Genomic DNA, 26,151 nt, shown 5'->3' on the forward strand with positions numbered 1-26,151 from the left:
AGCCCTTGGGCCCTGAAGAGGCCTCCAGGCTCACAGGGAACCCTTCATGGCACAGATGGGGAAAGCGAGGCAGAAGAGGGTTTGCAGTTGATCGAGTACTGGACTCCTCATGCAGTGCTCCGTTCCTAGTGCCCCACCGAGGTATGATTTCCTGCTTAAGGGGAAGTGTTGTTTTACTACTCAGTTATTGTGAGCATTTCTGACATACGTGGACCGTGCGGGTGGAGAAAAGAAAAGAGAGACAGAAAAGAGGAGTTCACCGCAGAGGCTTCAAATATTTTGCAGTAGTCTGGAATACACTTGTGCTCTGAGCCTCTAGGGTAGGGAGTGGGGGGAGGGGCAACTAGCACACAGGCCTGTATTTCAGGAACCCACATGGGACGATTAGCTGTTGAGCCAGTGTGGCTAGAGAGCCCATATAGACGAGAGACCTGTGTCTGAGGGAGAAGGGAGGCCTTGAATCCATCTCTGCCCCTCTGGCTGGGCAACTTTGGCAGGTCCCTAAGCCTGGGGATCAGCCCTACCTACCTGCCCAGGTGGTCAGAGGATTAAATGAAACAACGTAGGGGAAAGCATCTGGGCCAGAACAGACACTCAATTCATTTCCACTCATTCAGAAGGTTGTTTTCGTTACTCTCAACCACCTCCTTTGTTCCTCAAGTTCCAGAAAGAGAATCCCAATTAGTCTTCCTGTTGCAGAAATATCTGCGCCCACGTGGCCCTGGCTGCCCGCCCTGCGGTTATCATCCTGAAGCTCACCACACCACCCACAGAAGTGGCACTTTTGGTTAATCCCTTAATGCCTGAGGCCAACGTATTTCCTTTCCCTCAACTGTATTTCTTATCTGTGAAAAGGGGCTGCTAAGCTCTACCTCCAGGGGTTTCTTAGGCCCCATGGCATACCATAGTAGGGCCCCTAGCGAGTTGCACTGGATTAGGTGGTAGTTCCTGCCCTCCTTTCCGTTCTCCTCCCATCCTAGAGTGGTCCTGCTACCGCACAGGGACTTGGTCTCCAGAGGGTAAGAGGCAGAGCTGAGATGCTGGGCAAGGCACTCTCCTCCTTGGCCACCCCAGTCCCCTCCCCATCCCCTCTTCTCCTGCATCCTTAAGCACAAGGATCTCCTTTACTGCTCCAGCCATCAGAGTCGCTGTCACCACCATTCAGTTCAGGGATAGGTGCCATGTGTGAAACACTGTCTTCTCTATAAAGGGGGCACCACATGGCAGAAAGAAGTTCCTCTCAGCCTCCCTCCCCTCTCCCTCTGCCCCCATTCTTGAGCCTGGAGAAGTCTAGAGACTTATAGAAATCACATCTGGGCACAGCTTTGCAGATTATTTATTCCAGTGGCTTCCAAACACTTAAAATTAATTTTTATTTACAAGGGTAATACGTCTACATGTTTTCCATGTAAAATGTTTAACTGTCCCTCTTCAATTATTTGCAGTCTTTCTCTGCAAATAAAGAATCCAATGCAACCTATCATTTCTAGATGGGGAAACTGAGGCCCACAGAGTGGATGTGGCCTCCTCCAGGTAACTCAGCAGTTGGTGGTGCTGGGACGAGAACGCTGGTCTGCTAGTGCCCAGCACAGGGCTCCTCCCACCACTCTACACTAATGAGGGAAGTGCAAAATGTGACACTCAGCCCACCGTCTGAGTTGCAAAGAGGAAGAAAACGAAGTGGGGTTGCTGTGGCTTAAGTGGGAAAAGAAGCTTGGCTGATCCAAGAACTCTGAACACTTGGGCCTGAATCTTATTTAGTAAGTATCACTTCTTGGTACAAGGCCAGTAGGTGTAAACCCAGGCTTCTTGTTAGAAGAAATAAAAAGATTAACCTTGCCTTTTGTTTTTTAAGAGGTACCAAGAATGACCAGGTCTTGCGAGTCCAAGAGGAAGGAGTGTGAGCTTCAGATGTCAGACCTTGGAGAATGTCTGCCCCTGGTTCCCCCGTGAGTCCTGGTTTGAGATCTTCACCCAAAGCAGCCCTGCCCTGCCTTACCTTTCACCATCCTGCCCAGCCCTGCCCAGCCCTGTCCTGCCTTCCCTTTCTTTCCCCTTCCTTTTCCTTCCTGTAACCCTATCTGGCTTAGCCCCACAGGAATCACAACAAAATGGCAAGACCTTATTTAGGAGCAACAGTTCCAGGACGCTGTTTCCACAGGAGAAGCAGTAGAGCATTTTGCCCGTTTGGCAGTTTCATGCACATTGGCATAAGACCCTGATTTTCTTCCTATAGTCTATAAGAGTTCTCCATCCCCCTAAGAAGCAATAAACAATTCGTGCTGTTTCTGAGTCTGAGAGAGGAAGTTGAGTGGGTCGAGAGGGGGCCCTGGCATGAGAAGGGCCTGTCCCAAAGGCCAGCTTTACACAGGACTTAGTGTTTAGGGACCAGTTGAGGCAGTTACCCCAGATGATCCTAGAGGGGAAGGAGAATGGGGACTTGGTGCTTCAAGGTAGAAGGGCACCTCAGGGCTCCAGCTTGGTGTGGGGATGCTGTTCTGCCAGGTGTGGAGCCTGAGCCTGCACATGGTGCTGGGAGGGTGAGACCGGCATCCCACCGGCATCCCTTTTTCCAGCTAGCTATGATCCACTCCCCCCATCCCCCCCACCCCCACCCCCAGGCCTTTTGCAAACCTAGGGGAGAGGAGAAAGCCAGGAGCACTTCTAGCCAATCTTGCTTAAGGAAGACCCAGGCAGGATTTAATTTTCTTTTAATAAAAGCAGGTCATACACATGGTGAAAATTGGAATAACACAAGAGAGATAGCAAGGAAAAGAGGGTCTCCCTCCTTCCTCAGTTCCTGATCTCACTTTCCAGAGGTAAGCAGTTTTTTTGTTTATGTACATACACCTGACGTTTATGATTACAAAGCCACCTACACACACGCAGGAGTATACTCTTGTCCTTTGCCTTTCACCATCTACTTTGAAGATCACTGTGTATCAGCTCACTTGGTGCTACCTCATTCTTTGTTTGTTTCTTTTATTAGAGAAGTTGTGGGTTTACAGAAAAATCATGCAGAAAATACAGAGTTCCCACATACACCACACCCTTATTATAAACACCTTGCATTAGTGTGGTAACTTTGTTACAATTAATGAAAGAATATTATTTTAATAGTATGGATTAAATATAGTCCATGGTTTTCATTGTTTGTGTTGAACAGTTCTGTGGTTTTTTAAATGTTTATTCTAATAACCTATATACAACCTAAAATTTCCCCATTTAACCACATTCAAACATATAATTCAGTTGGTGTTAATTATATTCACGATGTTCTGCTACCATCACCACTATCAATTACTAAAACTTTTTCCATCATTCCAAACAGAAATTCTGTACCAATTAAGCATTCTAGTTTCTGACTCTGTGAGTTTGCTTATTCTAATCACTTTATATCATGAGATCATACAACATTTGTCCTTTTGTGTCTGGCTTCTTTCACTCAACATGATGTCTTCAAGGTTTATCCATGTTGTCACATGTATCAGAACTTTATTCCTTTTTATGGCTGAATAATATTCCTTTGTATGGATATACCACATTTCATTTATCCACTCATCATTGATGGGTACTTGGGTTGGTTCCATCTTTTGGCAATTGTAAATAATGCTACTTTGAACATCGGTGTGCAAATATCTGTCAGAGTCCCTGCTTTATGTTCTTTTTCTAGTTTGCTAATGCTGCCAGGATGCAAAATACCAGAAATGGATTGGCTTTTATAAAGGGGGTTTATTTGGTTACACAGCTACAGTCTTAAAGCCATAAAGTGTCCAAGGTAATGCAGCAACAATCGAGTACCTTAACTGGAGGATGGCCAATGGCATCCAGAAAACCTCTGTTAGCTGGGAAGGCACATGGCTGGTGTCTGCTCCAAGTTCTGGTTTCAAAATGGTTTTCTCCCATGACATTCCTCTCTAGGCCACAGCTCCTCTTCAGAATGTCACTCTCAGTTGCTCTTGGGGCATTTGTCCTCTCTTAGCTTCTCTGGAGCAAGAGTCTGCTTTCAACAGCGGTCTTCAAACTGTCTTTCATCTGCAGCTCCTCTCTCAGCTCCTGTGCGTTCTTCAAAGTGTCCCTCTTGGCTGTAGCAAGCTCACTCCTTCTGTCTGAGCTTATATAGTGCTCCAGGAAACTAATCAAGGCCCATGCTAAATGGGTGGGGCCACACCTCCATGGAAATTATCCAATAAGAGTTATCACCCACACTTGGGTGGGCACATCTCCATGGAAACACTCAAAGAATTGCAATCTAATCAACACTGATAGGTCCGCCCACACAAGATTACATCAAAGATAATGGCATTTTGGGGGACATAATACACTCAAACTGGCACAGTTCTTTTGGGTATATACCTAGAAGTGGGATTGCCAGGTCATGTAGTAATTCTATGCTAAACCTTCTGAGGAACTGCCAAACTGTTTTCTACAGTGGCTGTACCATTTTACATTCCCACCAGCAGTAAAAGAGGATTCCTGTTGCTCTGTGTCCTAGCCAACACTTGTTATTATTACTTGAATAACAGCCTTCCTAGTGGGTGTGAAGTGATAATCCATGAAAGCACCACCACAATCAAGATCATGAGCTACCCATCACCCCAAAAGTTTGCATGCTGACTTCGAAAATCAGGTCAGTGTCAGAAAGACACAGGGACTTGGGGTGGCAATGGTGAGAGCCCTGGGACAGGGTGCTGGATGGTGTCCTGATGGCACTATTCCTTGTGATTTCGCTGGGTTCCCAGCTACCAGCTTCCCTAGCATGTGTGGCAGTTTCTGACCCTGGCTTTCTCACTTCATCTGTTCTTAAGTGTTGCTCAAGTTATGCAGAGCTGATTTCTGTTGCTCATATCCTAAAACCTTGACCGACAGATGGGAAGAGGGGATGGGAAATAGATGACTGGATGGAGAGTTCTAGGCAGGGGCCACCACAGGCCCTTCAAACCCATCCAGGCAGGGTGCTCCAGGTGCTCGGCTTCTGCTGGGGTTGCCCCCCTTTACACAGTCTGCCCCACCCAGGGTGCAGCTCCTCTGTGGGCCCCTCACAGCACACAGCAGGGGACTGCTTGATCCCAGCACCAGAGACTTGGATCAGCTCTGCTCTGTCTTGCCTCTCACGGGCACTCTGGGCAAGGGTGCCCCCCATGCTGCCCCACCCCTACCTGCTGACCTAATACTAACAATGAGGCAGCTGCTGGGTGATCACTGAGGCAGAGCAGAGTGGAGGCTGGGAGTGCAGTTCTCAGGTTGGCCAGCACGAGTTCTGAATTCTGCACGGCCACTTTTAGTCACGAGTTGTCAGGCCTCCATTTCCTCATCTGTCAAATGGGGATAATAATGGCCCCTGCCTCGCAGACCATCCTGAGGACACAGTGAGATGATCCTTGAAGAGTGAGAAGTGCTTTACGTCAGTCTCCTATTTCATTTCATTATATTTTTTCATCAACCAAGGAAGACAGAGTTTTTCTTTTAAAAGTTAGACATTTTTCTTATTAAGTCTGTATCATGATAATATTTGAGCTGAGGAAAACTGTTTTGACCAAAGTGTAAAATGGTTAACAATGGCAAATGATACAATCTGCTTAAAATTTACAAAAACTATTTCCCAGATAGACATTAAATAAATAAAACAAATTGGCAATCCTGACAACAGCCCCATGGGGTTGTTATGATCAGCCTGTTTCACAGATGAGGTGCAGAGAGATGAAGCAACTCACCCAGGGTCACAAACCCAGCAAGTGGCAGAGCCGGGATTTGAACCTGTCTCACCCCCGAACGCATGCTCCTAAGCTCTGTGCTAAACCATATGCTGGTCCTAGCGGGAGCCCTCTGGCTGGGGTGGGCACTCACAGGACCTCTTTTTGTCTACCCGGAAGGCTGGCCTTGCCCTCAGCTTCTTGTCAGGCCTTCTTGGTTTGAAGTGGCCCTAAGCCCTTCCATCTGAACTGTCCCCAAGTCCCCCCCCACCACCATACCTCTGCCTCATGCTGCTCTCCTCAGGGCAAAATGCAGCAATCACTTACCAAAGATCCAACACTAGGAGAGGCTGTTAGGACTGAAAGCCACTCATCCAAAGTCTCAGATTTCCTTTCTGGATCTGGGACCCCAATAGGGACTGTGATCTGGGCTGAGGGAGAGGAGAAGCAAGGGTTAAGGAGCCAAGGGTCAAGGGTCAAGGGCTGTGTAGGAGGGAAGGGGAGGAGTGGCTGTGTGCGTGTGTGTGTGTGTGTGTGTGTGTGTGTGTGTGTGTGTGTGTGTGTGTGTGTGCACGCCTTCTGTTGAGGGATAGAGGGTAAGGGGGGTGCAGCTAAGCGCCCAGGATATGGATGGGTTGGGTGGAAGAGTCTAGCACACATTCCCAAAGCCGTCTCATGTTGTGCCCACCTGAAGAAAAGGCTTCTTTTTTAGTTTATTCAGGACATCTCCCTCCCTACGTGGACATCACTAGTCAACAGCTAACCTATTTACTAATGGGCTCTGTCATTGTCTCCTGGGGCTTCTCTCACCTCGGTGGAAACTTGCAACCTTAGCTGAAACAGAAGTGGCTTTCTCTAGTTCTGTGTATCAGTTTTGCTTACCCACATCATCAGGCAGTCTGTGGAGGGCAAGCCTGGGTATACCTGGGTCTGTGTCTTGCCACCATTTACCTGGGACACTTGGGCTCAGGTAAAACCACTGCGTACACCCTCATCAGTCAAGCAGAATCAGTGTGAGGGCCCTGGACGTCAAGGAGCAAATGGAAGGACTTCCTCTTGGGCTCTTGAGGCTGAGCTGCCCCAGGCATAGGGTGACTGACTCCTCATGGTTTACCGGGACTATCTTTGTTTTAGCACTGAAAGTCCTGCCTCCCCAGAAATCCCACAGACCCAGGCAAACCAAGAGAACTGGTTATCTTACGCAGACACTGGTGGTTCTCACCCTTCCAGCCCTTTTGCAAGGCTCCCGAGTGTGAGCGGCAGGGGGCAGAGCCCTCCCGGGACCTGCCCGTGGCCCCCCGAGCTGTCCCCAGGATTTCCTGCAAAGGTACTAGCAGCTTCCTGAGTGTAGCTGTTGACCCAGCAGCAGGCTCCATTTCTCAGGAATTTGGGTTAGATCCCTGCCAGCTGCAGATGCCCACAGGCTTACCAGAGGACTGAAAAATCATGCTTCTGGAATGACCTGAGGTCAGAAAGGAAATCAGATTGAATAAAATTCTCTGGAAGGGTGAGATCTTGGCTTGAGACAGGAAATGTGACAGGATTCTCCAGAAGTGAGCAGCTTGCATGTTTTTAATAAAGGAAGATAGAAGTAGATTCTATTCCCAAGCAGTATTGACTATGCACCAGATACTGTATTAGCACTTTATCTCATTGAATACTTACCACAACCTGATCAAGTGAAACCATGGCTATGAAGCACTGGGCTTGGGTGACTGTAAGCAGCAGATAAATGCTAGCCATAATGTAAAATAATTATTACCCCTGTTTTAGAAAAGAAACAACTTAGGCTTGAAGGGATTAAGCGATATACCCAGGACCCCACACTCTGTATTGTCTGATTCTAAAGTCCTTTAATATTGTTCACCCATATCGGTATTTCCTAAACTTCTGTGGTTATTAAAAATCCAGCTTCTTGGGCTCCCCTGGAGAGATTTTAATTTATTCAGTCTCATGTAGGGCGGTTATTATGACAGGAAGGCAGTATAACTAGTGTTTACAAGCATGAGATTTGGAATCAAGTAGTTCTGCTTTGAGATCCAACTCTGCATCTTGGACCTTTTATGGCGAAGGAAGTGCAAAGTGGGTACATGACTATGGGATTTGCTGCTCCTAACACATCCCTGGAAGCAACTGAACTCATTGATTTGAGTGGACTCACCCAAGATTCAGGACTTCATGTGTGGCTTAAGCACTGATAAGTGGCATTAATAGTCTGCAAGTTTGTGTAACTGAAGCCCAAACTCAACAGTGGCTAGTACTTCCTGCAGACCTGGGCAAGAGGTGCTCCTCTCCCAGGCCCTTCCCATGGAGCAGTGCCATCATGTTCCAGAGTGGAATTCCAAGGAGTCTTGGAGAATCCTAAATCTGAACTTTCTAGATTGCCATGTGTCAGGGCAGGAGGACAAAATTTATTTAACTGTTCAATTGTTTTATTGAAAAATATTTTTTTAATTCTTTGAAAATAGATTTTTTTTTATTGAGATTGTTCACATACCATACAATTATCTAAAGATCCAAAGTGTACATTCAGTTGCCCGCGGTACCATCATACAGCTGTGCATCCATCACCACAATTAATTTTTTTTCAATTTTTAGAACATTTTCATTACTCCAGAAAAGAAGTAAAGATAAAAAAAAAGGAAACTCAAATCCTCCCATATCCCTAACCACCCCCCTCATTGTTGACTCATAGTATTGGTATAGCACATTTGTTACTGTTGATGAAAGAACGTTTAAATACTACTAACTGTAGTATATAGTTTGCAATAGGCATATATATTTTTTCCAATATGCCCCTCTGTTATTAACTTCTAGTCGTAGTGTCATACATTTGTTCTGGCTCGTGAAAGAGATTTCTAATATTTGTACAGTTAATCTCAGACATTGCCCACCACAAGGTTCACTGTTTTACACATTCCCATCTTTTAACCTCCAACTTTCCTTCTGGTGACATACATGGTTCAGAACTTCCCCTTTCCACCACATTCACACACCATTCAGCACTGTTAGTTATTCTCACAACCTGCTACCATCACCTCTGTTCATTTCCAAACATTTAAGTTCAACCTAGTTGAACATTCTGCTCATAATAAGCAACCGCTCCCCATTCTTTAGCCTCGTTCTATATCCTGGTAACTTATATTTCATGTCTATGAGTTTACATATTATAATTAGTTCCTATCAGTGAGATGCTGCAATATTTGTCCTTACGTGTCTGGCTTATTTCACTCAGTATATCGCCCTCAAGATTTTGTCATCAACCCATTTTTTTTTTAAGCTGGTTTTGTTCACAAGCTATACATTCCATCCTAGGTAAACAATTGATGTTTCCCTGTATAGTCACGTATTTATGTGTTCACCACCCTCACTATTATTTATATAAGGACATCTGAATTTCTTCCACAAAGCAGGAGGAAGAGTCAAAGAAGGTAGAGAGGCAAAAGAAAAAGAAAAAAAAGAAAGAGAGAAAAAAAAACATGACAGCTAGGAAGCATCAAAAAGAAAAATAACCTTAAATTAAAGTAGAATAAAGAGTCAGACAACATCACCAATGCCAAGAGTCCCATACCCCTCCCTTATGCTCCCCTCTTATATGCATTAAGCCTTGGTATACTGCCTTTGTTATATTAAAGGAAGCATGATACAATGATTCTGTTAATTACAGTCTCTAGTTTACATTGATTGTATATGGCCCCCAATACCTCCCTATTTTTAACACCTTGCAAGGTTGACATTCGTTTTCCCTCATAAAAAAAACATATTTGTACATTTTATCACAACTGTTGAACACTCTAGGTGTCACTGAGTTATGCAGTCCCAGTCTTTATCTTTCCTCTTTTCTTCTGGTGTCCCACATGCTCCTCACCTTCCTCTTTCAACCGTATTCACAATTATCTTTGTTCAGTGTACTTACATTGCTGTGCTACCATCACCCAAAATTGTGTTCCAAACCTCTCACTTCTGTCTCTTCCTATCTGTCTGTAGGGCTCCCTTTAGTATTTCCTATAGAGCAGGTATCTTGTTCACAAACTCTCATTGTCTGTCAGAGAATATTTTGAGCTCTCCCTCATATTTGAAGGACAGTTTTGCCAGATGTAGGATTTTTGGTTGGTGGTTTTTCTCTTTCAGTATCTTAAATGTATCACCCCACTTCCTTCTTGCCTCCATGGTTTCTGCTGAGAAATCCATACATAGTCTTATTAAGCTTTCTTTGTATGTGATGGATTGCTTTTCTCTTGCTGCTTTCAAGATTCTCTCTTTATCTTTGACATTTGATAATCTGATTATTAAGTGTCTTGGCATAGGCCTATTCAGATCTATTCTGTTTGGAGCACACTACACTTCTTGGATCTATAATTTTATGTCTTTTATACGAGATGGGAAATTTTCATTGATCATTTCCTCTATTATTGCTTCTGCCCCTTTTCCCTTCTCTTCTCCTTCTGGGACACCAATGACTCATACATTCCTGCATTTCATTTTGTCCTTAAGTTTCCGGAGACATTGCTAATATTTTTCCATTCTTTTCTCTATCTGTTCTTTTGTGTGTAGGCTTTCAGGTGCCTTGTTCTCCAGTTCCTCAGTGTCTTCTTCTGCCTCTTGAGATCTGCTGTTTTATGTTTCCATTGTGTCTTTTGTCTCTTGTGTTGTGCCTTTCATTTCCATGGATTCTGCCAGTTGTTTTTTTGAACTTTCTATTTCTGCCTTATGTATGCCCAGTGTTTTCTTTATAGCCTTTATCTCTTTTGCCATATCTTCCCTAAACTTTTTGAGTTGGTTTAGCAATAGTTGTTTAAATTCCTGTATCTCAGTTGAAGTGTAAGTTTGTTCCTTTGACTGGGCCATAACTTCGTTTCTCTTAATGTAGTTTGTAGTTTTCTGTTGTTTAGGCATCTGGCCTTCTTGGCCACCCCAATCAGGTTTTCCCAGATGAGAACAGGCTCAGGCCCCAGAAGGAAGAAATATTCAGTATCAGGTTTCCCTGATGGTGTGTCTTAGAGGATTGACACACCCTGTGCTTTTCTGCTCAGCAGGTGGCGCATGTCAGCCTGTCACTCCAGACTGGTGTAAGGAGGTGTGGCCCGTGACTATTTTCCCCCAGACTCTGGGGTCTGGTTCTGAATGGAAGGCAGGTAGTAGAGCTTGGCACCTCCTTCTTCCTCTTATGCCCCTAGAGAGAGGTCTTTGTTTCTCTGACTCTGCTGTCTCCACCCTTGTCTGAGTCAGAGTGCTGTGAGTTTAAAATGGCTGAGGCTTTCTCTACTGCAGAGCACTGTGAGCTGAAAACGGTGGAGGCTTTCTCCACTGAGCTGCTCAGGTTGAGAGAGAGAGAAAGGGACAGAAGGCCCCCTTTCAGGGTCAGTCTATGGCCCCCACATTCATGTGTTGGCCAGAGATAGCACCCGACCCTTTGGGCTCCCCGTCCCAAGACAGATATGTCCCCTGACTCTCCAAAGTCAGTCATCACCAAAAGCTTCTGTCTGCTTGTTGGGGATTCGTAGTTTGTAATGAGTAGTTAACATTTGTTAATTAAAACCCCAGTTGGAGCTGGGCTGAGGTATATTAGCTTGTTCAGAGAGTGCTGCTCTCTATCACAACAAGGCTTTGCAGTTCAGGCTGCTGTGAGGGAAGGGCTCTCGGCTCAGGTCCACAGTTTTTACTTACAGATTTTATGCTGCGATCTTGGGCATTTCTCCCAATCCAGATTGTTGCACGATGTGTGGACAGTCACAGTCATCTCCCAGCAGTTATTCCAGATCTTTTACTAGTTGTTCCTGGTTTTTTATTAGTTGCTCTGGGGGGACTAACTAACTTCCACTCCTCTCTATGCTGCCATCTTCTCCCTCCTCTATTGAAAAATATTTTTATATTTCATTATACTTAAAATATTTAGACAGTATTTGTGGGCCTCCATTGTATCCTTTTCCTGGTCTCCAGCAAGTGATAGGAGGTAAAAGTGCTAGAAATTTCCTGGCTCATGTAAAGGGTCCAAAATTTCAGTGATATGGGAAGTCCCTTGGAAGATATAAAGTGTCAAAAAATTCAGAAAAGATGAGTTATGTGCAACCTGCTTAATATTTCCCCCACTACAAACCATATCCTCTAGGATAGCCTGGAAGACACTCCCTTCACCAAGGCATTAAGATATACTTAAGGAGGGAGGTGCCAGCATCCTTGAAGAGTTTTGCCTTGGCTGCATGCTCTGGGCTGATGACAATAGTGGGGGATTCGACACTGCAATTCAATTCCCTGTTCTTTATGGGTATAGTGGGATTCCAATGTGGCAGCAGCCAAGTGTCAGGGCTCAACTATCAGAGACAAGTGGGACAAACTACAACAATAAGCACAGGGGTGGATTGGCAAACAGAGGGTTTTGGCTTAAGTGGACTTAGGAGCAGGCAAAAAGTTCTTAGACTTGACACCAAGAGCATATTTCATAAAAGGAAAAAACTGATAAATTGGACTTCATTAAAAAAAATAACTTTTGCTCTGCAAAAGGCCCTATTAAGAGAGTGAAAAGACAATTATAGATGGGAGAAAATATTTGAAATTTGTATATCTAACAAAGGACTTGTATCTGGAAGATATAAAGAACTCTTGAACCTCGACATTTGGAAAAAAAAAATCTAATTGGAAATGAGCAAAAGATATACAGGTGTAAAATAACATGACAAGATGTTCAACATTATTAGCCATTAGGGAAATGCAAATTAAAACCACAATGAGCTATCACTGAAAACATATCAGAATGGCTAAAATAAATTACTGACAACACCAAATGCTGGCAAGGATGCACAGAAACTAGATCACTCATACATTGCTAGTGGGAATGTAAATGGTACAGCCACTCTGGAAAAGTTTGACAGTTTCTTATAAAACTAGACATCCGGTTCTGTTTGCTAAAGCTTCAGTATGCAATATACTAGAAATGGGTTTGCTTTTCAATGGGGAAGTTATTAGCTTACAAATTTACCACCCTAAGGCCATGAAAATATCCAAATTAAGGCATCAACAGAACGATGCCTTCTCTGAGGAAAGGTTGCTTGCAACTGGGATGCCTCTGTCACATGGGAAGGCACATGGCTGGCATCTGCTGGTCCTTCTCTTCCAGGTTTCATTGCTTCAGCATATGGTTTTGGTGACTTCCTCTGTGAGCTTCTGTGGGTCCTTTCAGTAACAATATAAATACAGAGTCTCATTAAACACAGGTCACAGGTCCCAAACAGTTCCAAAAACCTGCAGGGCCTGCTTCATTAGATTTCCAGGTCTGACAGTCATCTAGAGAATGACATTTTAACCTTGGTCCAGGAGAGTGGACCCATCCATGCCCAGGGAAAGGGTGAGTTTGCCCTGGAGCTTGCAGAAGGCAGGAAGAGTGCTGCTGCCCCAGGCTTCAGAGAGGGTGGAGCACATTCCATTGGGATTGGGGAGAGCCTGGCCACCACCCCACTGTTCTGAGGGAGTTGAGCCTGTGCTCCGGAGAATGGGGAGAGTCCAGCTGCCACCCGATGCTTGAGGAGGGTGGGGCCTAGATTTTGGCCTCCACCCTGATGCTGCTTGAAGAGGGTGGAGTCGAGAGCATGGCAGTCTCCTCAGGGCTTGGAGATGTTGGAGCCCTCACCCCAGTGTTTGGAGAGAGCAGGGTCACTGCATAAGCCCTTGAAAAGGGTGGGGCTGCTGCTCTCTCAAGCCCCCAGGGTAAAATGTCTCTCTGTAGATGACTTTTAGACCTGTGTTTTCCTTCCAATTTCTCCCTATGGAAATGGGAACATTAACTCTATGGCTGTCCCTTCTTTGTATATCGGAAGCAGATAGCTTGTTCTAAGTTTCATAGGTCCACAACCAGAGGGGAATTTTGCCCCAGGAGAGACCTCACCTGTAAATGATTTTGATGAGATTTTGTATTTAATATTGTTACTGAAATGATTTAAGCCTTTTTTTGTGATATTGTCATGGAAAGAATGTATTTTGCTTATGGAAAGAACATGTCTTTTGGGTGTCCAGAGGTTGGGGTTTGGTAGTTTGAAGCTGTTATGTATCCCAGAAAAGATCATGTTCTTTTAATCCATTCCAGTAGGTGCAGACCTATTGTGGGTGGGACTTTTTGGTTAGGTTATTTCAATTGAGATGTGACCCAGCCAAATCAAGGTGGATCTTAATACTTTTAGTGGGGTCTTTTATGAGAGAATAAAAGACAGAAAAAGCCCAAAGAGGGTTTAGAGAAAAGCTCTGGAGAGGCTAATTGAGGACCCACAGTAGCCCAGATAGGAAGTCACTGAAACCAGAAGCTGAAGCAACGAAACCTGGGAGAGAAGGACCAGCAGACACCAGCCTTGTGCCTTCCCACATGAAAGAGGTGTCCTAGATACCAGCAGCCTTCCTTCAGAGAAGTTATCATCTTATTGATGCCTTAATTTAGAAATTTTCATGGCCTTAGGATGGTAAATTTGTAAACTAATAACTCCCCATTGTAAAAGCCAACCCATTTCTGGTATATTCCATTCTGCAGCTTTAGCAAACTGAACCACATGTCTAGTTTTATAAGAAACTGTTCAACTTTTCCAGAGTGGCTGTACCATTTTACATTCCCACCAGCAATGTATGAATGATCCAGTTTCTATGTGTCCTTGTCAGCATTTGGTGTTGTCACTAATTTATTTTAGCCATTTTGAGAAACAACTATTGATATACATAACAACTTAGATGAATCTCAAGGAAACTCTGCTAAGTGGGAAAAAATCAAACAAACAAAAAAAAAACCCAACATCAAAAGGATACATACTTCATGGTTTCATTTACATAGAAATTTCAGAGATGGAGAACAGATGAGTGATTGCCAAGGATTGGGCACGGATTGAGGGAAAGAGTTGGTTGTGGCTATGAAAGGGTAGCAGGAGGGAGTTTTGTGGTGATGGCACAATTAAGTCATTTGATTGTGGTAGTGGTCACACGAAGTTACAAGTGATAAAATTGCAAAAAGCTGTATATGCATATATACCCTCTTATACACTCTGTCTGTCACGGCCCAAGTGGGCCTTTGCTGCCGAGAGGCCAAATAAGATGCCGGGCATGTTCCGAGGCATGAACTTTTTATTCAGGGAAATTTTTCCCTTTTTATACAAGGGAAAAAATGGAAGTCAGTCACATTGCCCAGAATTCAGGAGCTTCTCTGGATGGATTCAGGAGCTGCTCTGAATGGCAGCCAGTTCAGAGCACAACGTGGAAATAGTCTGCCCTTTGGGGGCTGAATAAGCTGGTTATAAGGACTCAACATTCCAATGGGTATGAGAGCATAAGGCAGGGAGCGGGGGGGGGGGGGGGGGGGGGGGGGGTGTTAATTGTAATCAACAGGGAGGAGGGGAGGATTATAGAGATAACAGTATCTCAGGGAGTCTCATGGAGAAGGTAGTTTCCGGTATAGATTACAGTTAACATCTGATATTACAGAATAGGTCAAACCTCAACTGACCTAGGTCAGGCAAGTTGCTGTGTGCAATCTTCAAGGCCCTTGGTGAATGCCCTGTGCCCAGGGTTCTCACACAGTCACACACAAATGAGTGTATGTGTAGTGAAATCTGAATATGCTCTATGGATTTTATCAGTGTCAAATCTGTGTTTTGATATTGTGCTACAGGTATGCAAAATGTTAACAATGCAGGAGGTTGGTTGAAGGGAACTCTGCATACATTTCTTTGCAATTTCCTATGAATCTACAATTACTTCAAAATTAAAAAAAAAAAAATCAGGCTACCAGTTTTAAGTGGGTCCTGGAATAAGAAAGGATTCTTGACAGGTCCAGGGTATGGTACAAGTTGCCCTGCCTCTTGGACTTTATGACCCAGCAGACCCACTGATATTGGAAATGTCTATGGCAGAGATGCTATATAGCAATCTTGGCAAGGCCAGTAAGAATCACCAAGTGGATCACAAGAGTTTTGGAGGAAAGCCATACTCTCTTGTGCCAACAGGATATTCTCCATTTGAAAAGCAGGACCTGGTAGAGAGTGAAAGCTGATAGTAGGACACCAAGTGATTGTGCTACCTGAACTGCCCATCATAAACGTATTGTTATAATCCAAGAAACATAAACTTGGATGCGTATAGCTGCCTCCCATTATAAAATGGAAATGGTTTACAGGAGACCCACCCCGAGGAGGTCTGAAAGGCATAAGCAAACTTCATGAGAAGGTGGCTCTGATTTCCCCATGTTATCTGCTTCTATCTTCGTTGGGGAGTTCCCTAACATCAGTTGATGAAAGAAGGAAAGCACAGGCCTGTTTTACAGCACCGTGTGCTGCCACCAGGTGGAAGTAGACAGCCACTGCACAATATCCCCTCTAGGATGGTCCTAAAAAGCTGTAGTGAAGGAAAATCCTCCCAGTGAGCAGAACTTTGGGCAATGCACCTGGTTACCCACTTTGTGTAGAAGGAGAGATGGCTGAGGTTTGGATCTATACCTAATCATGGGCAGTGACTAATAACAGATAGGTTGGCTGGTCATGGATTGATAAGAACAGACTTAGAAAATTGGTGACAAGGTCTGGGAGAGAAATATGTAGACAGACCTCTTAGAATGGACAAAAATGTAAAGATATTTATGTCCCATGCAAATGTGCACCAGAGGCATCCACTGCAGAGGAGACTTGCTATAATCAGGTGGACATGATGACCTATCATATAGATGTCACCTGCTCTTCCCCAGCTATCCTGGTGCTTGCTCAAGGGCCTGTCACTTAGGGGCAGGGATGGAGGTTATGCTTGGGCTCAACAACATGGATTTCCCTCAGCACGGCTAACCTGGCTCCCATCACTCTTGAGTGCCTTACCTGACAACAGTGAGACCAGTGTTGAGCCCTGCATACAGTACTATTTCCTGGGAAGACTAGCCAGATACCTTATGGCAGGTGCATTGAATTTTTCTCTCGTCGTAGAGTGGGCAGAGCTTTTTCCTCACAGAGATAAGATATAATCTAGATATGGATTTGCCTTCCTCCTGCAGTGTTTCCACCACATTTCCATTCATAGACTTACAGAATGTCTGATCAATTGCCCTGGTGCTTCTCAAACTGTCTGTGAGGAAGGACCAGTTTTGTTTTGTTTTGTTTTGTTTTAATTCTCAATACTTCATGGATCAATATTTTATAAAATACGATAAAATAAATTATTAGTAAGATAATTATGCACTTGAATTTCATGGCAATGTTAAAATATTATAAATCTGTAAATACTTTCTCTCAACTTCTCAAATTCTACTCATAATAAACAGTTGATGAGCTGGCATCAGTCCCTAGCTATCCTTTGTCTTGCATTGCCAAACAATATCCCCTCCAAGCAGGAGACACATTTTTGGCAAAGGAAGTGAAGAAATGGGTTCATGCCCATAGAATGTATTGATCTTACTAAGTGGCCATATTACCCAAAAACAATCACCGTCATAGTAAAGCTGAAGGCTCAGTTAGGTGCCAGCTGAGAGATGTACCCCTGCAAAGTTGCTGAGCTACAGGATGAAGTGTATGTCTTAAACCAGCACCAATATAAAGTGCATCTCCTCCATATCCAGAACGTACCAGAGGAGGAGACAATTTCCCCTCTTTATAACTCACCTAAAGAATTTTTGCTTCTAGTGTCTATGATCTTGGGTTTGATGGGTTTGGAGATCTTAATGCCCAAAAGAGGAATAGTTTAAGCAGGGAACACAGTCATGATCCAAGTGTATTTGAATCTGAGATTGCACCATGGCCATTTGGCAACTCATGCTGCTGAACTAACTGGCAGAAAACAGGGTCACCGTCTAGACCTGAGCCTGTTTGGTCCAAAGGGATAGACTGGGGCACCCCTTACCACTCTGTTGTCCAGTAGTCTTGGTCAGTGGAAGACTGTATCAATAGGATCCTGGTTTGGGTCATGCTACCAAGCAAAGAATCCTGTCCAGCCAAGATATGGCAGAGGGCAGGGAAACAGAATGGGGGCTGAAGAAGGCAGCCACGGGAACCAACTTAGGCCTGTGACCAACTACAAGAAGTGAGGACTGTAGAGCTAAATTTTAAAGTTAATTGTCTCACCTTTCCCCTCTACCTTGTATAAAGAACACTGGTGGCTAAATTTAGTTTATAGGTGAGAGTATGATGGAATTAATACCACCCCATTATGAAATAGTGATAGGATTTTGTGTGTCCCTAATGTTGGAGACATAAATAATTCACCCAAAAGAAGGACAAGAATGGATCTTGAGGGACAAAAGGAGTGGATGTGCTAGATATCTTCTGTTTGCATCTCCAGATCCACCCTCCACACTTTCCCACCCTGCTCAGAGTCCTAAGAAGCTGACCTACACAGTCCACACAAAAAGTCTCCCTTTGCCCTTGGGCTTCTAGTTGAGTTCAACCAATGCAGAGCTGAAACCAACTGGAAATCAAAGAGCACCACAGGCAGGAGAGTGAGGTTAGTGTTTATTCGCCCAGGCCCCTCCTCTGAGGGTCACGTGGGTGCAGTTCCTGTTTGGTGACCTTCTCCGTATGGCACTCTCTGTCTCCAGGTTGTGGTCACTGCTCCCTCCCTGACCCCTTCAGGATTAGGGGAGGCAATGCTGTCCCTGCTATTTCTCATTCTAGGGAACAGCACTATCCTTTGTGGCTTTCCTACACCCTGCCCACATCTTTGTAAATAGTCCCTTTATTAAATTTATTTTGAATAACCCAATTTGAATGTGCTATTTGTATAAAATTCCATTGGCATGGGTGGGGCATCCTTTTGTTCTCCAGGAGGTACTAGAGGCACCTTCTCATTGGAAATCAGTTGGAAAAGCACAGCTTTAGACCTCTGCTTTCCAGACTGTGGGCTCAGGGCCAGCCTTCCAATGGGCGGCCAGCTATGTGAGTGGATATACTTCTGTCTGAAGCAAACTTTTCAAGTTTGGGAATGGACAGAGGTGAGCGTAGCTCGTTATTGTGAGAATAATTAACAGTACAATACAATACACATATTCAGTGTATGAATGTGTGGAAAGGGGAAGTTTATAGTCACGTATGTCACCAGAAGGAAAGATGGAGGTTAAAACATGGGAATGTATAACACAGTGAATCTTGTGGTGAACTATGTCTGTAATTAACTGTACAAATTTTAAAAGTTCTTTCATGAACTAGAACAAAAAAAAAGCTCTCTGTGGGAGCCCAGGCCCCCAAGTGTCTTGAAGTCTTCACACAGCCAAGGACAGTTAAGGTTTGACCTATTCTCCTTGTAACATCAGGTGCTGACTGTAATCTATACCCAAAACTACCTCCTCCCTGAGACTCCCTGACATACTGTTATCTACAAGATAATCTATAATCTTCCCCTCCTCCCTGTTAATTACAATCAATTCCTCCCTACATTACAGGACCCCGACCCCACTCCCCACCTTATGCTCTCATACCCATTGGAATGTTGAGTCCTTATAACCAGCTTATTCAGTCCCCCAATGTGTGGACTATTTCCACATTGTGCTCTGAACTGGCCGCCTTTCAGGGCAGCTCCTGAATCCATTCAGAGAAGCTCCTGATTTCAGGGCAGCGTGACTCTACTTCCCACCGTGTCGATAAACCCCATAATAAAGGCTCATGTCTCAGAACATGTCCAGTGCTTTCTTTAGTCCTTTGGCTACAAAAGCCCTCTTGGGCCGAGACACTCTCACAAACTCCCTTGCAGCCTGGGTTATAGATACGATTTCTACTTCTTCAGTCAGAATCACTTTCTCACGACTTGAATTGAGAACAGTGTTACAGATGGAGAAAGGTAGGACACAGTGACCCATTTTCCAGGCGCAGTTGTGTGATGATGGAGCAAGCAGCTGTAGCACTGGCTTCCAGTTTATCAGGCAGCTTCCCAGGAGCAATAGTTCCTTTGGGGGCTCAGTTCTACATTGTGACTTCGACAGTTATTCTTGGAAGATTAGCATATGAGTTTTTCTCACACTCTCCAAGTAAGTCTGCAAATCATTTAATACCTTGCAATCAATGCCCTTTTTTTTTGTTTAAACTAATTAGAATGAATTATCTTCATTGCAAGTTAATATTGACCCCTGCACATAATGTCCAAGTTGTTTTTCCCAGACATGTAAGGATGGTTTAAGGATAGAACATCTATTAATGTGATTTACCACGTTAAAAGGTAAATGAAAAATATCTAAACAATCTATACAGATGAGAAACGACTTGATGATATTCAAACCCGTTTATTACAATTTAAAAAGAAACTCTTAGCAAAATAGTTATAGAGAGGAACTTCCTGAACCTGTTAATGTGAATCTACTAAAACTTTGGAGCAGATATCACTCTTAATGGTGAAATGTCAGAGGTATTCTCTTTAAAAGTCATGAACAAGACAAAGGTACTTTTTTGACCACTTCCTTTAACACCCTTGTGCTGGAGGTCCTATGTATGACAATAACAGAATAAAAAGAATTATCGGTTGTAGTACTGGAAATGGAAAAAAATGTAAGTTCCTAGGCCCCATCCCAGACCCACAGAATCACTATTTCCAGGTAAAGGGACCTGAGAAGCTGTGGATTTAAAAAACATCCAGGAGATTCTTATCATCAGATAAGTTTGGGAAACATTATTGGTGGTTCTCAATCTTGGCCACACATTGGAATCACCTAGGGGAGCTTTCAAACCTTCTCAAGGCCTGGGCCCTGGCCTCCAAGGATTCTGGCCTGGGGTGCAGCTTGGGCATCAGGACTTTTTAAAAAGACTTCTCCGGGTGATTCCTGGGTGGTGCACAGTCATGGGTGAGAACATTGCACTAAGTAGAAGGTCTCTGTCATGGCCCAAGAGGCCTTGTGTAGCCAAAGGACTAAAGAAAGCACCGGACACGTTCTGAGACATGAGCTTTTATTATAGGGCTTAAATACAGGGTGGGGAAGTTGAGTCACGTTGCCCTGAAATCAGGAGCTTCTCTGAATGCATTCAGGAGCTGCTTTGAATGGCGGCGTGTTCAGAACACAACATGGAAATAGTCTGCACTTTGAGGGGCTGAATAAGCTGGTTGTAAGGGTTCGACATTCCAATGGGTATGAGAGCGTAAGGCAGGGAGCGGGGTCGTGCAACATAGGGAGGGGTTGATTGTAATCAACAGGGAGGAAGGGAGGATTATAGAGATAACAGTATCTCAGGGACTCTCAGAGAGTCTCAGGTATAGATTACAGTTAGCATCTGATATTGCAAGGAGACTAGGTCAAACCTTAACTGTCCTAGGTCAAGCAAACTGCTGTGTGAGTCTTCAAGACACTTGGGGCCAGGGGCTCCCACAGTCTCCAAATGCAGGTCATGGACTAGTGACCCCAGAATCCCCTGGGAAGCCTTTCTTCCTCTTTTTACAAACTCTGGGGCCACACACTGAGATTTTGATTGAATAGTTCTGGCTGGAATGGAGCCTGGGAATTTATAGGTCAAAAAATATGCCCAAATGTTTCTTCTGCTCAAGGACTCCATGGAAGGCCAGACAGAGGATGTTAGAGGGTGGCCATAGCTCAGCTCTGTGGAGACTGAGAGTGGGAGAGCTGCTGGGCAGGGCGCCCTGGAACCCTAGGGAGAAAGGTCTTCAGAAGGTCCCCTCCGCAGAGGCCAGGAACAGCAGCATCCAGGGTGTGGGGGGCTGGGGTGTGATGGCAGAGGATCTCCTGGGATCTGGAGCAGAGAAGTAGGGTGCAGACGGGCTGCAGCTGGTGGGGCAGGGCAGCCTTGGGTCAAATGTGGAGTTGGGCAAGGGAGGCTGAAGTGGACGTATGTGACAGCTTTGCTGCTCCCCCTTCCCATCCCCGACCAGCCCTCCTGAGCCCAGGGCCCAGAGCCTCCCTGTGTGGGCTGCCAGTCCTGGGTTGCCACTCTAGCCCAGCTCAGAACCTGGAGAGGGTAGGAGTAATATTGGGGAGGCAGGGGTGGGCAGGGGTTGGAGAGGGGCAAAGGATGGAGAGAGCTCAGTGATATTCCCAAGAACCTACATTTGACAGATTACAAAGCGCTGTCTACTGCAAAACTGCACTTGGGCCTCATGATTAACCTGTGAGGGGCTTTTCTCCCCATTTGCAGGTATGGAAGACTCAGAGAAGTAGCTTGTCCAGAGCCACATAGCTGGTCAATAGCAGAGCAGAGTTTGGACTCTGGGTCTCCAGATTTTTCCTCTAAGATACACAGCAGTCTCTGTCCTTCCCACTCATGATTGTGCTTCCCCATACCCAAGCATGACTATTTACACACACAGGCACCCATGCCCCCCATTATGGGTTGAATTGTGTCCTCAAAAAGATATGTTCAACTTCTAAGCGCCAGTCCTGTGAACGTGACCTTATTTGGAAACAGGGTCTTTGTCAATATGATTAGTTAAGATGAAGCCAAACTGGATTAGGGTGGGCCCTAAGCCAATGTGACTGGTGTCCTTATAAGAAGAGGGAAATTTGGACATAGACAGGCACAGGGGAGAAAACCACATGACGCCAGAGGCAGAGACAAAGTGCTACGGCTGCAAGCCAAGGAATGCGGGCAATCACCAAAAGCCAGGAAAGAGGCAAGGAAGGACGCGCCCCTCCAGGTTCCAGATGGAGCATGGCCCTGCCCACACCTTGATTCCAGCCTTTTAGCCTCTGCAATGGCGAGACAATAAATCTCTGTTGTTTTAAGCCACCTGGTTTGTGGTACTTACTGAAGCCCTAGGGAACTAAGACAACACACACACACACACACACACACACACACACACACATACACACATACACAAACACAATAAAAATTGTTTTTCACTTTCATTTCTTTTGCCCCTCTCATTTAGAGATCTTGGAACTCTATCATGAGAGGTACAGTATGGGGGGAAGCCCTCCAGGCCAGTTTGTATATTTATGTCCCCCAGAAAAAGCCATATTCTTTAATGCATTCTTGTGGTGACAGACGTATTAGTGTGGATTGGGTTGGAACCTGTTGGTTCAGTGTCCATGGAGATGTGACCCACCTAACTGTAGGTGATAACTCTGGTTGGATAATTTCCATGGAGGTGTGGCCCCGCCCATTCAGTGTGGGACTTGTTTGGTTTCTGGAGCACTATATAAGCTCAGACAGAAGGAGCTCACAGCTAGCTGTAACTGAGATAGACATTTTGAAGATGGCCATTGGAAGCTGATGCAGGCATTTTGGAGAACACCATTTTGAAACACAACCTGGGAGCAAGCAGACACCAGCCACGTGTCTTCCCAGCTAACAGAGGTTTTCCAGACACTATTGGCCATTCTCCAATGAAAGTACACTTTGTTGATGTGTTACCTTGGACACTTTATGGCCTTAAGACTGTAACTGTGTAACCAAATAAACCCCCTTTTATAAAAGCCAATCCGTTTCTGGTGTTTTGCATTCTGGCAGCATTAGCAAACTAGAACACCCTCTAAGGCCCTTTCTTAGATTTAAGTATTCCTGAAAAGTGAGACGGCTCCATAGTCATCAACAAACCCTGGGGGAGATTACTGGTGGACAGACGGCAGATCCCAGGACTCTTTGAGCTGGGATTAATGATTGGGGTGGGAAGAGAAAAGCTGGAATCCTAAGAGGCAGAAGAGCAGCATGCCAATAGAAGGAGAGAGGGTGCCAGAAATCAGACTGGGTTGATTTCACAGTTTTGGCATTTTCATAGGAGGCTGAAGTTGGAGTATGCGCAGAATAAATCCATAAATGAGAGTGAGGTGAGTTCTGGGAGAGAAAGCAGGAAGGCAGAGTGACTGGACAGAGGTCCTAGTCATCTGGAGTTGACAGGGATTCTGTCCTGGGTCCTCTTTTCTTCCTACACTCTGATCCATAAGGGCTGAGTGAGGCCAAGATTGGGCCAAGTGAGAGGAGCGTGAGGGCATAGTGTACTCCAGGCGAGGGTAGGGGGAGCTAGAGTGAATTGAGAACACATATGGTGACACCTGTGATGGCTCCATCAATCTCAAATGAGGGCCAGGCTGCCAAGGAAGTGAGGTCCAGGGGAAGTAAAGGTGAAACTGGTGGGCAAAGTGAGGGTGGAATTTGTATGTGATTGGAAGATGCTGAATGAAGATAAAGGAGACCCAAGGAATTACAAAGCGAGGAAAAATGAAAGACAAATAAAGAGTAAATCTAAGAGTGAGGGTAGATGAAACAGAAATTGCTAAGGAGGATCCTCTGATGGCAGACTAAGGATGCAGGAAGCCCAGGCGAGAGAAGCATGTACACAGAGTGAGGGTAAAATGTGGATAATAAAGGGCAATGTAAGGGTAAGACTGGGGTGGAGTGAGAACAAGATCTGTGAAGCATAGCTTCAAGGATGGTGTTCCAGTTTGCTAATGCTGCTGTCATGCAAAATACCAGAAATGGATTGCATTTCATACAGGGGGTTTATCTGGTTACAAATTTACAGTCTGAAGGCCATGAAAATGTCCAAATTAAGGAATCAGCACAAGTATACCTTCACCGAAGGAAGGCCAATGGTGTCTGGAAAACCTCTGTTAGCTGGGAAGGCACATGATGGGCATCTGCTGATCCCGGGTTGTGCTCCAGCTTCTCTCTCAGCAACTGTATTCTTAAAAATGTTGCTTTGGGGGCATTTTGTCCCTTCTTAGCTTCTCTGGAGCACACTCTGGGCTAGCATCTCCAAAGCATCAGCAAAAGTCTGCCTTCAAAAGCCATCTCCAAAATGTCTCTCTCAGCTGCTCTGAAGTCCTTCTGTTTGTGAGCTCTTTTATAGGACTCCAGTGATTAAATCAAGACCCACCCTGAATGGGCAGGGTCCATATCTCCATGGAGATAATCCAATCATATGTTTCACTCACAGTTGATTGAGTCACATCTCCATGGAAACACTCAGTCAAAGGATTCCTACCCAACCAACACCAATACGTTTGCCCCCACAAGATTGCATTAAAGAATATGGCTTTTGGCAGGATATAATATATCCAAACTAGCACAGATCAGATGGAAAAGGGAGGGGGAAAGTCAGGCAAAGCTGATGGGCCTATTGCATACTGGATGATGGGGTAATGGCATTACTGTGATTGTACTGGTTTGAGGAAAGGACTAGGGATCATGCCATCCACCTTCAGTTTGGCTGCCTTTGCCTTCATTTTGCAGCCTCCCTGGTTTTGAGCTCATTACACTGAAAAGAGCTTGGGATTGAAAGACAGATAATAACTTCTCATTTTACTCCCATGTCACTCTCAGTTTTCATGAATTTATACTCCTTTGTCTTTATGGCTGGTTTACTCTTTTGTCACCATACTTGGGTCTTACATCTCATGCCCTTATTCCATCTCTCTCTGCCGTTACTCTGACCCTAGCTTCATTTAGCCTCCCTTTTCAGTCTGCCTGCCCATAATGCAACACCAATTCATTACTAAGATTAAATTACATGGTTGTCTCTTGATCAAGGTCAGTAGAATCAACAAATTAATCTCTGGAGAGAGGGATGGGAGTAGATATCAGATCTTTGAATTAAGATGTAGTATTGGACCAAGGATTGTAGGAACTGGGGAAAAAGCTGGGCCAACAAGAGTTGCAGGGCCAGAGATTTGGCTGTGGATACTTCCAGATTCAGAACCTTCCTACTTTCAGATTTCCCACTTTATTATCCACACTTTTTTAAGTCCTTATGTGTTGGCTTGTCTGATTTTCATGCTGCTCCTGTGGACACTTAACTGAAACTGCAGGTCCTACAGCATCTAAGAGAAGTACATAAATCTGCAGCATGTGCCCTGTAGATACTCTGGGATGTAATGAATGGGATTGTAGAGTTGGAAGGCACTGCAATAGGGAGCTACTGAAACTTCCAATAACAGAAAGTTCATTAGGGCAAAACTTTCCAAATGTTAGTTAGCCATCATTGTTAAGGTCTTCCAATTTAGCTTGCACCAAACTGTCAGCTGGGATTTTTTTTTCTTAATTCAATTTTCTTGAGATGTATTTACATACCATACAATCATCCACGGTGTACAATCAATTATTTACAGTATCATTATATAGTTGTGCATTAATCACCACAATCAATTTTTGAGCATTTTCATTACCACATACAAAAAAGAACAAGAATAAAAGTTAAAATAAAACAGAACACCCAAAACACCCCATACCACCCATACCTCCCTATTATTCATCTACTTTTTGTCCTCATTTTTCTATTCATCTGTCTATACAATGTATAAAGGGAGTGGGAGCCACAAAGTTTTCATGATCAAACGGTCAGACAGTGTAAACTATATAGTTATATAATTGTCTTCAAGAATAAAGGCTACTGGGTTGTAGTCAGCAGTTTCAGGTATTTCCTTCTAGCTATTTCAATACACTAAAAAAGAAAAAGGGATATCTATATAATGCATAAGAATGACCTCCAGAATGACCTCTCAACTCTATTTGAGATCTCTCAGCCACTGAAACTTTATTTTGTTTAATTTCTCTTTCTCCTTTTGGTCCAAGAAGGCTTTCTCAGT

The 26,151-nt window shown here is 44.5% G+C and overlaps 1 long non-coding RNA gene across 3 annotated transcripts; it reads left to right on the top strand.

The window, feature by feature from the left end:
* The first annotated feature begins 3 nt into the window (after window positions 1-3).
* LOC119533317 lies at window positions 4-22,620 on the top strand. 3 transcript variants are annotated; one of them, XR_005216626.1, is made up of 5 exons: window positions 4-141; window positions 1,491-1,760; window positions 1,856-1,949; window positions 2,725-2,819; window positions 21,761-22,620. It is a non-coding gene; the product is annotated as an uncharacterized LOC119533317 (long non-coding RNA). The 3 variants fall into 3 exon arrangements; XR_005216625.1 differs by lacking the exons at window positions 2,725-2,819; window positions 21,761-22,620 and adding an exon at window positions 2,099-2,572; XR_005216624.1 differs by lacking the exons at window positions 2,725-2,819; window positions 21,761-22,620 and having other exon boundaries at window positions 1,856-2,572.
* The last annotated feature ends 3,531 nt before the right edge of the window (window positions 22,621-26,151 follow it).

This window comes from Choloepus didactylus, chromosome 4 (genome assembly GCF_015220235.1).
Source record: "Choloepus didactylus isolate mChoDid1 chromosome 4, mChoDid1.pri, whole genome shotgun sequence".
Classification (NCBI taxonomy): domain Eukaryota; kingdom Metazoa; phylum Chordata; class Mammalia; order Pilosa; family Megalonychidae; genus Choloepus; species Choloepus didactylus.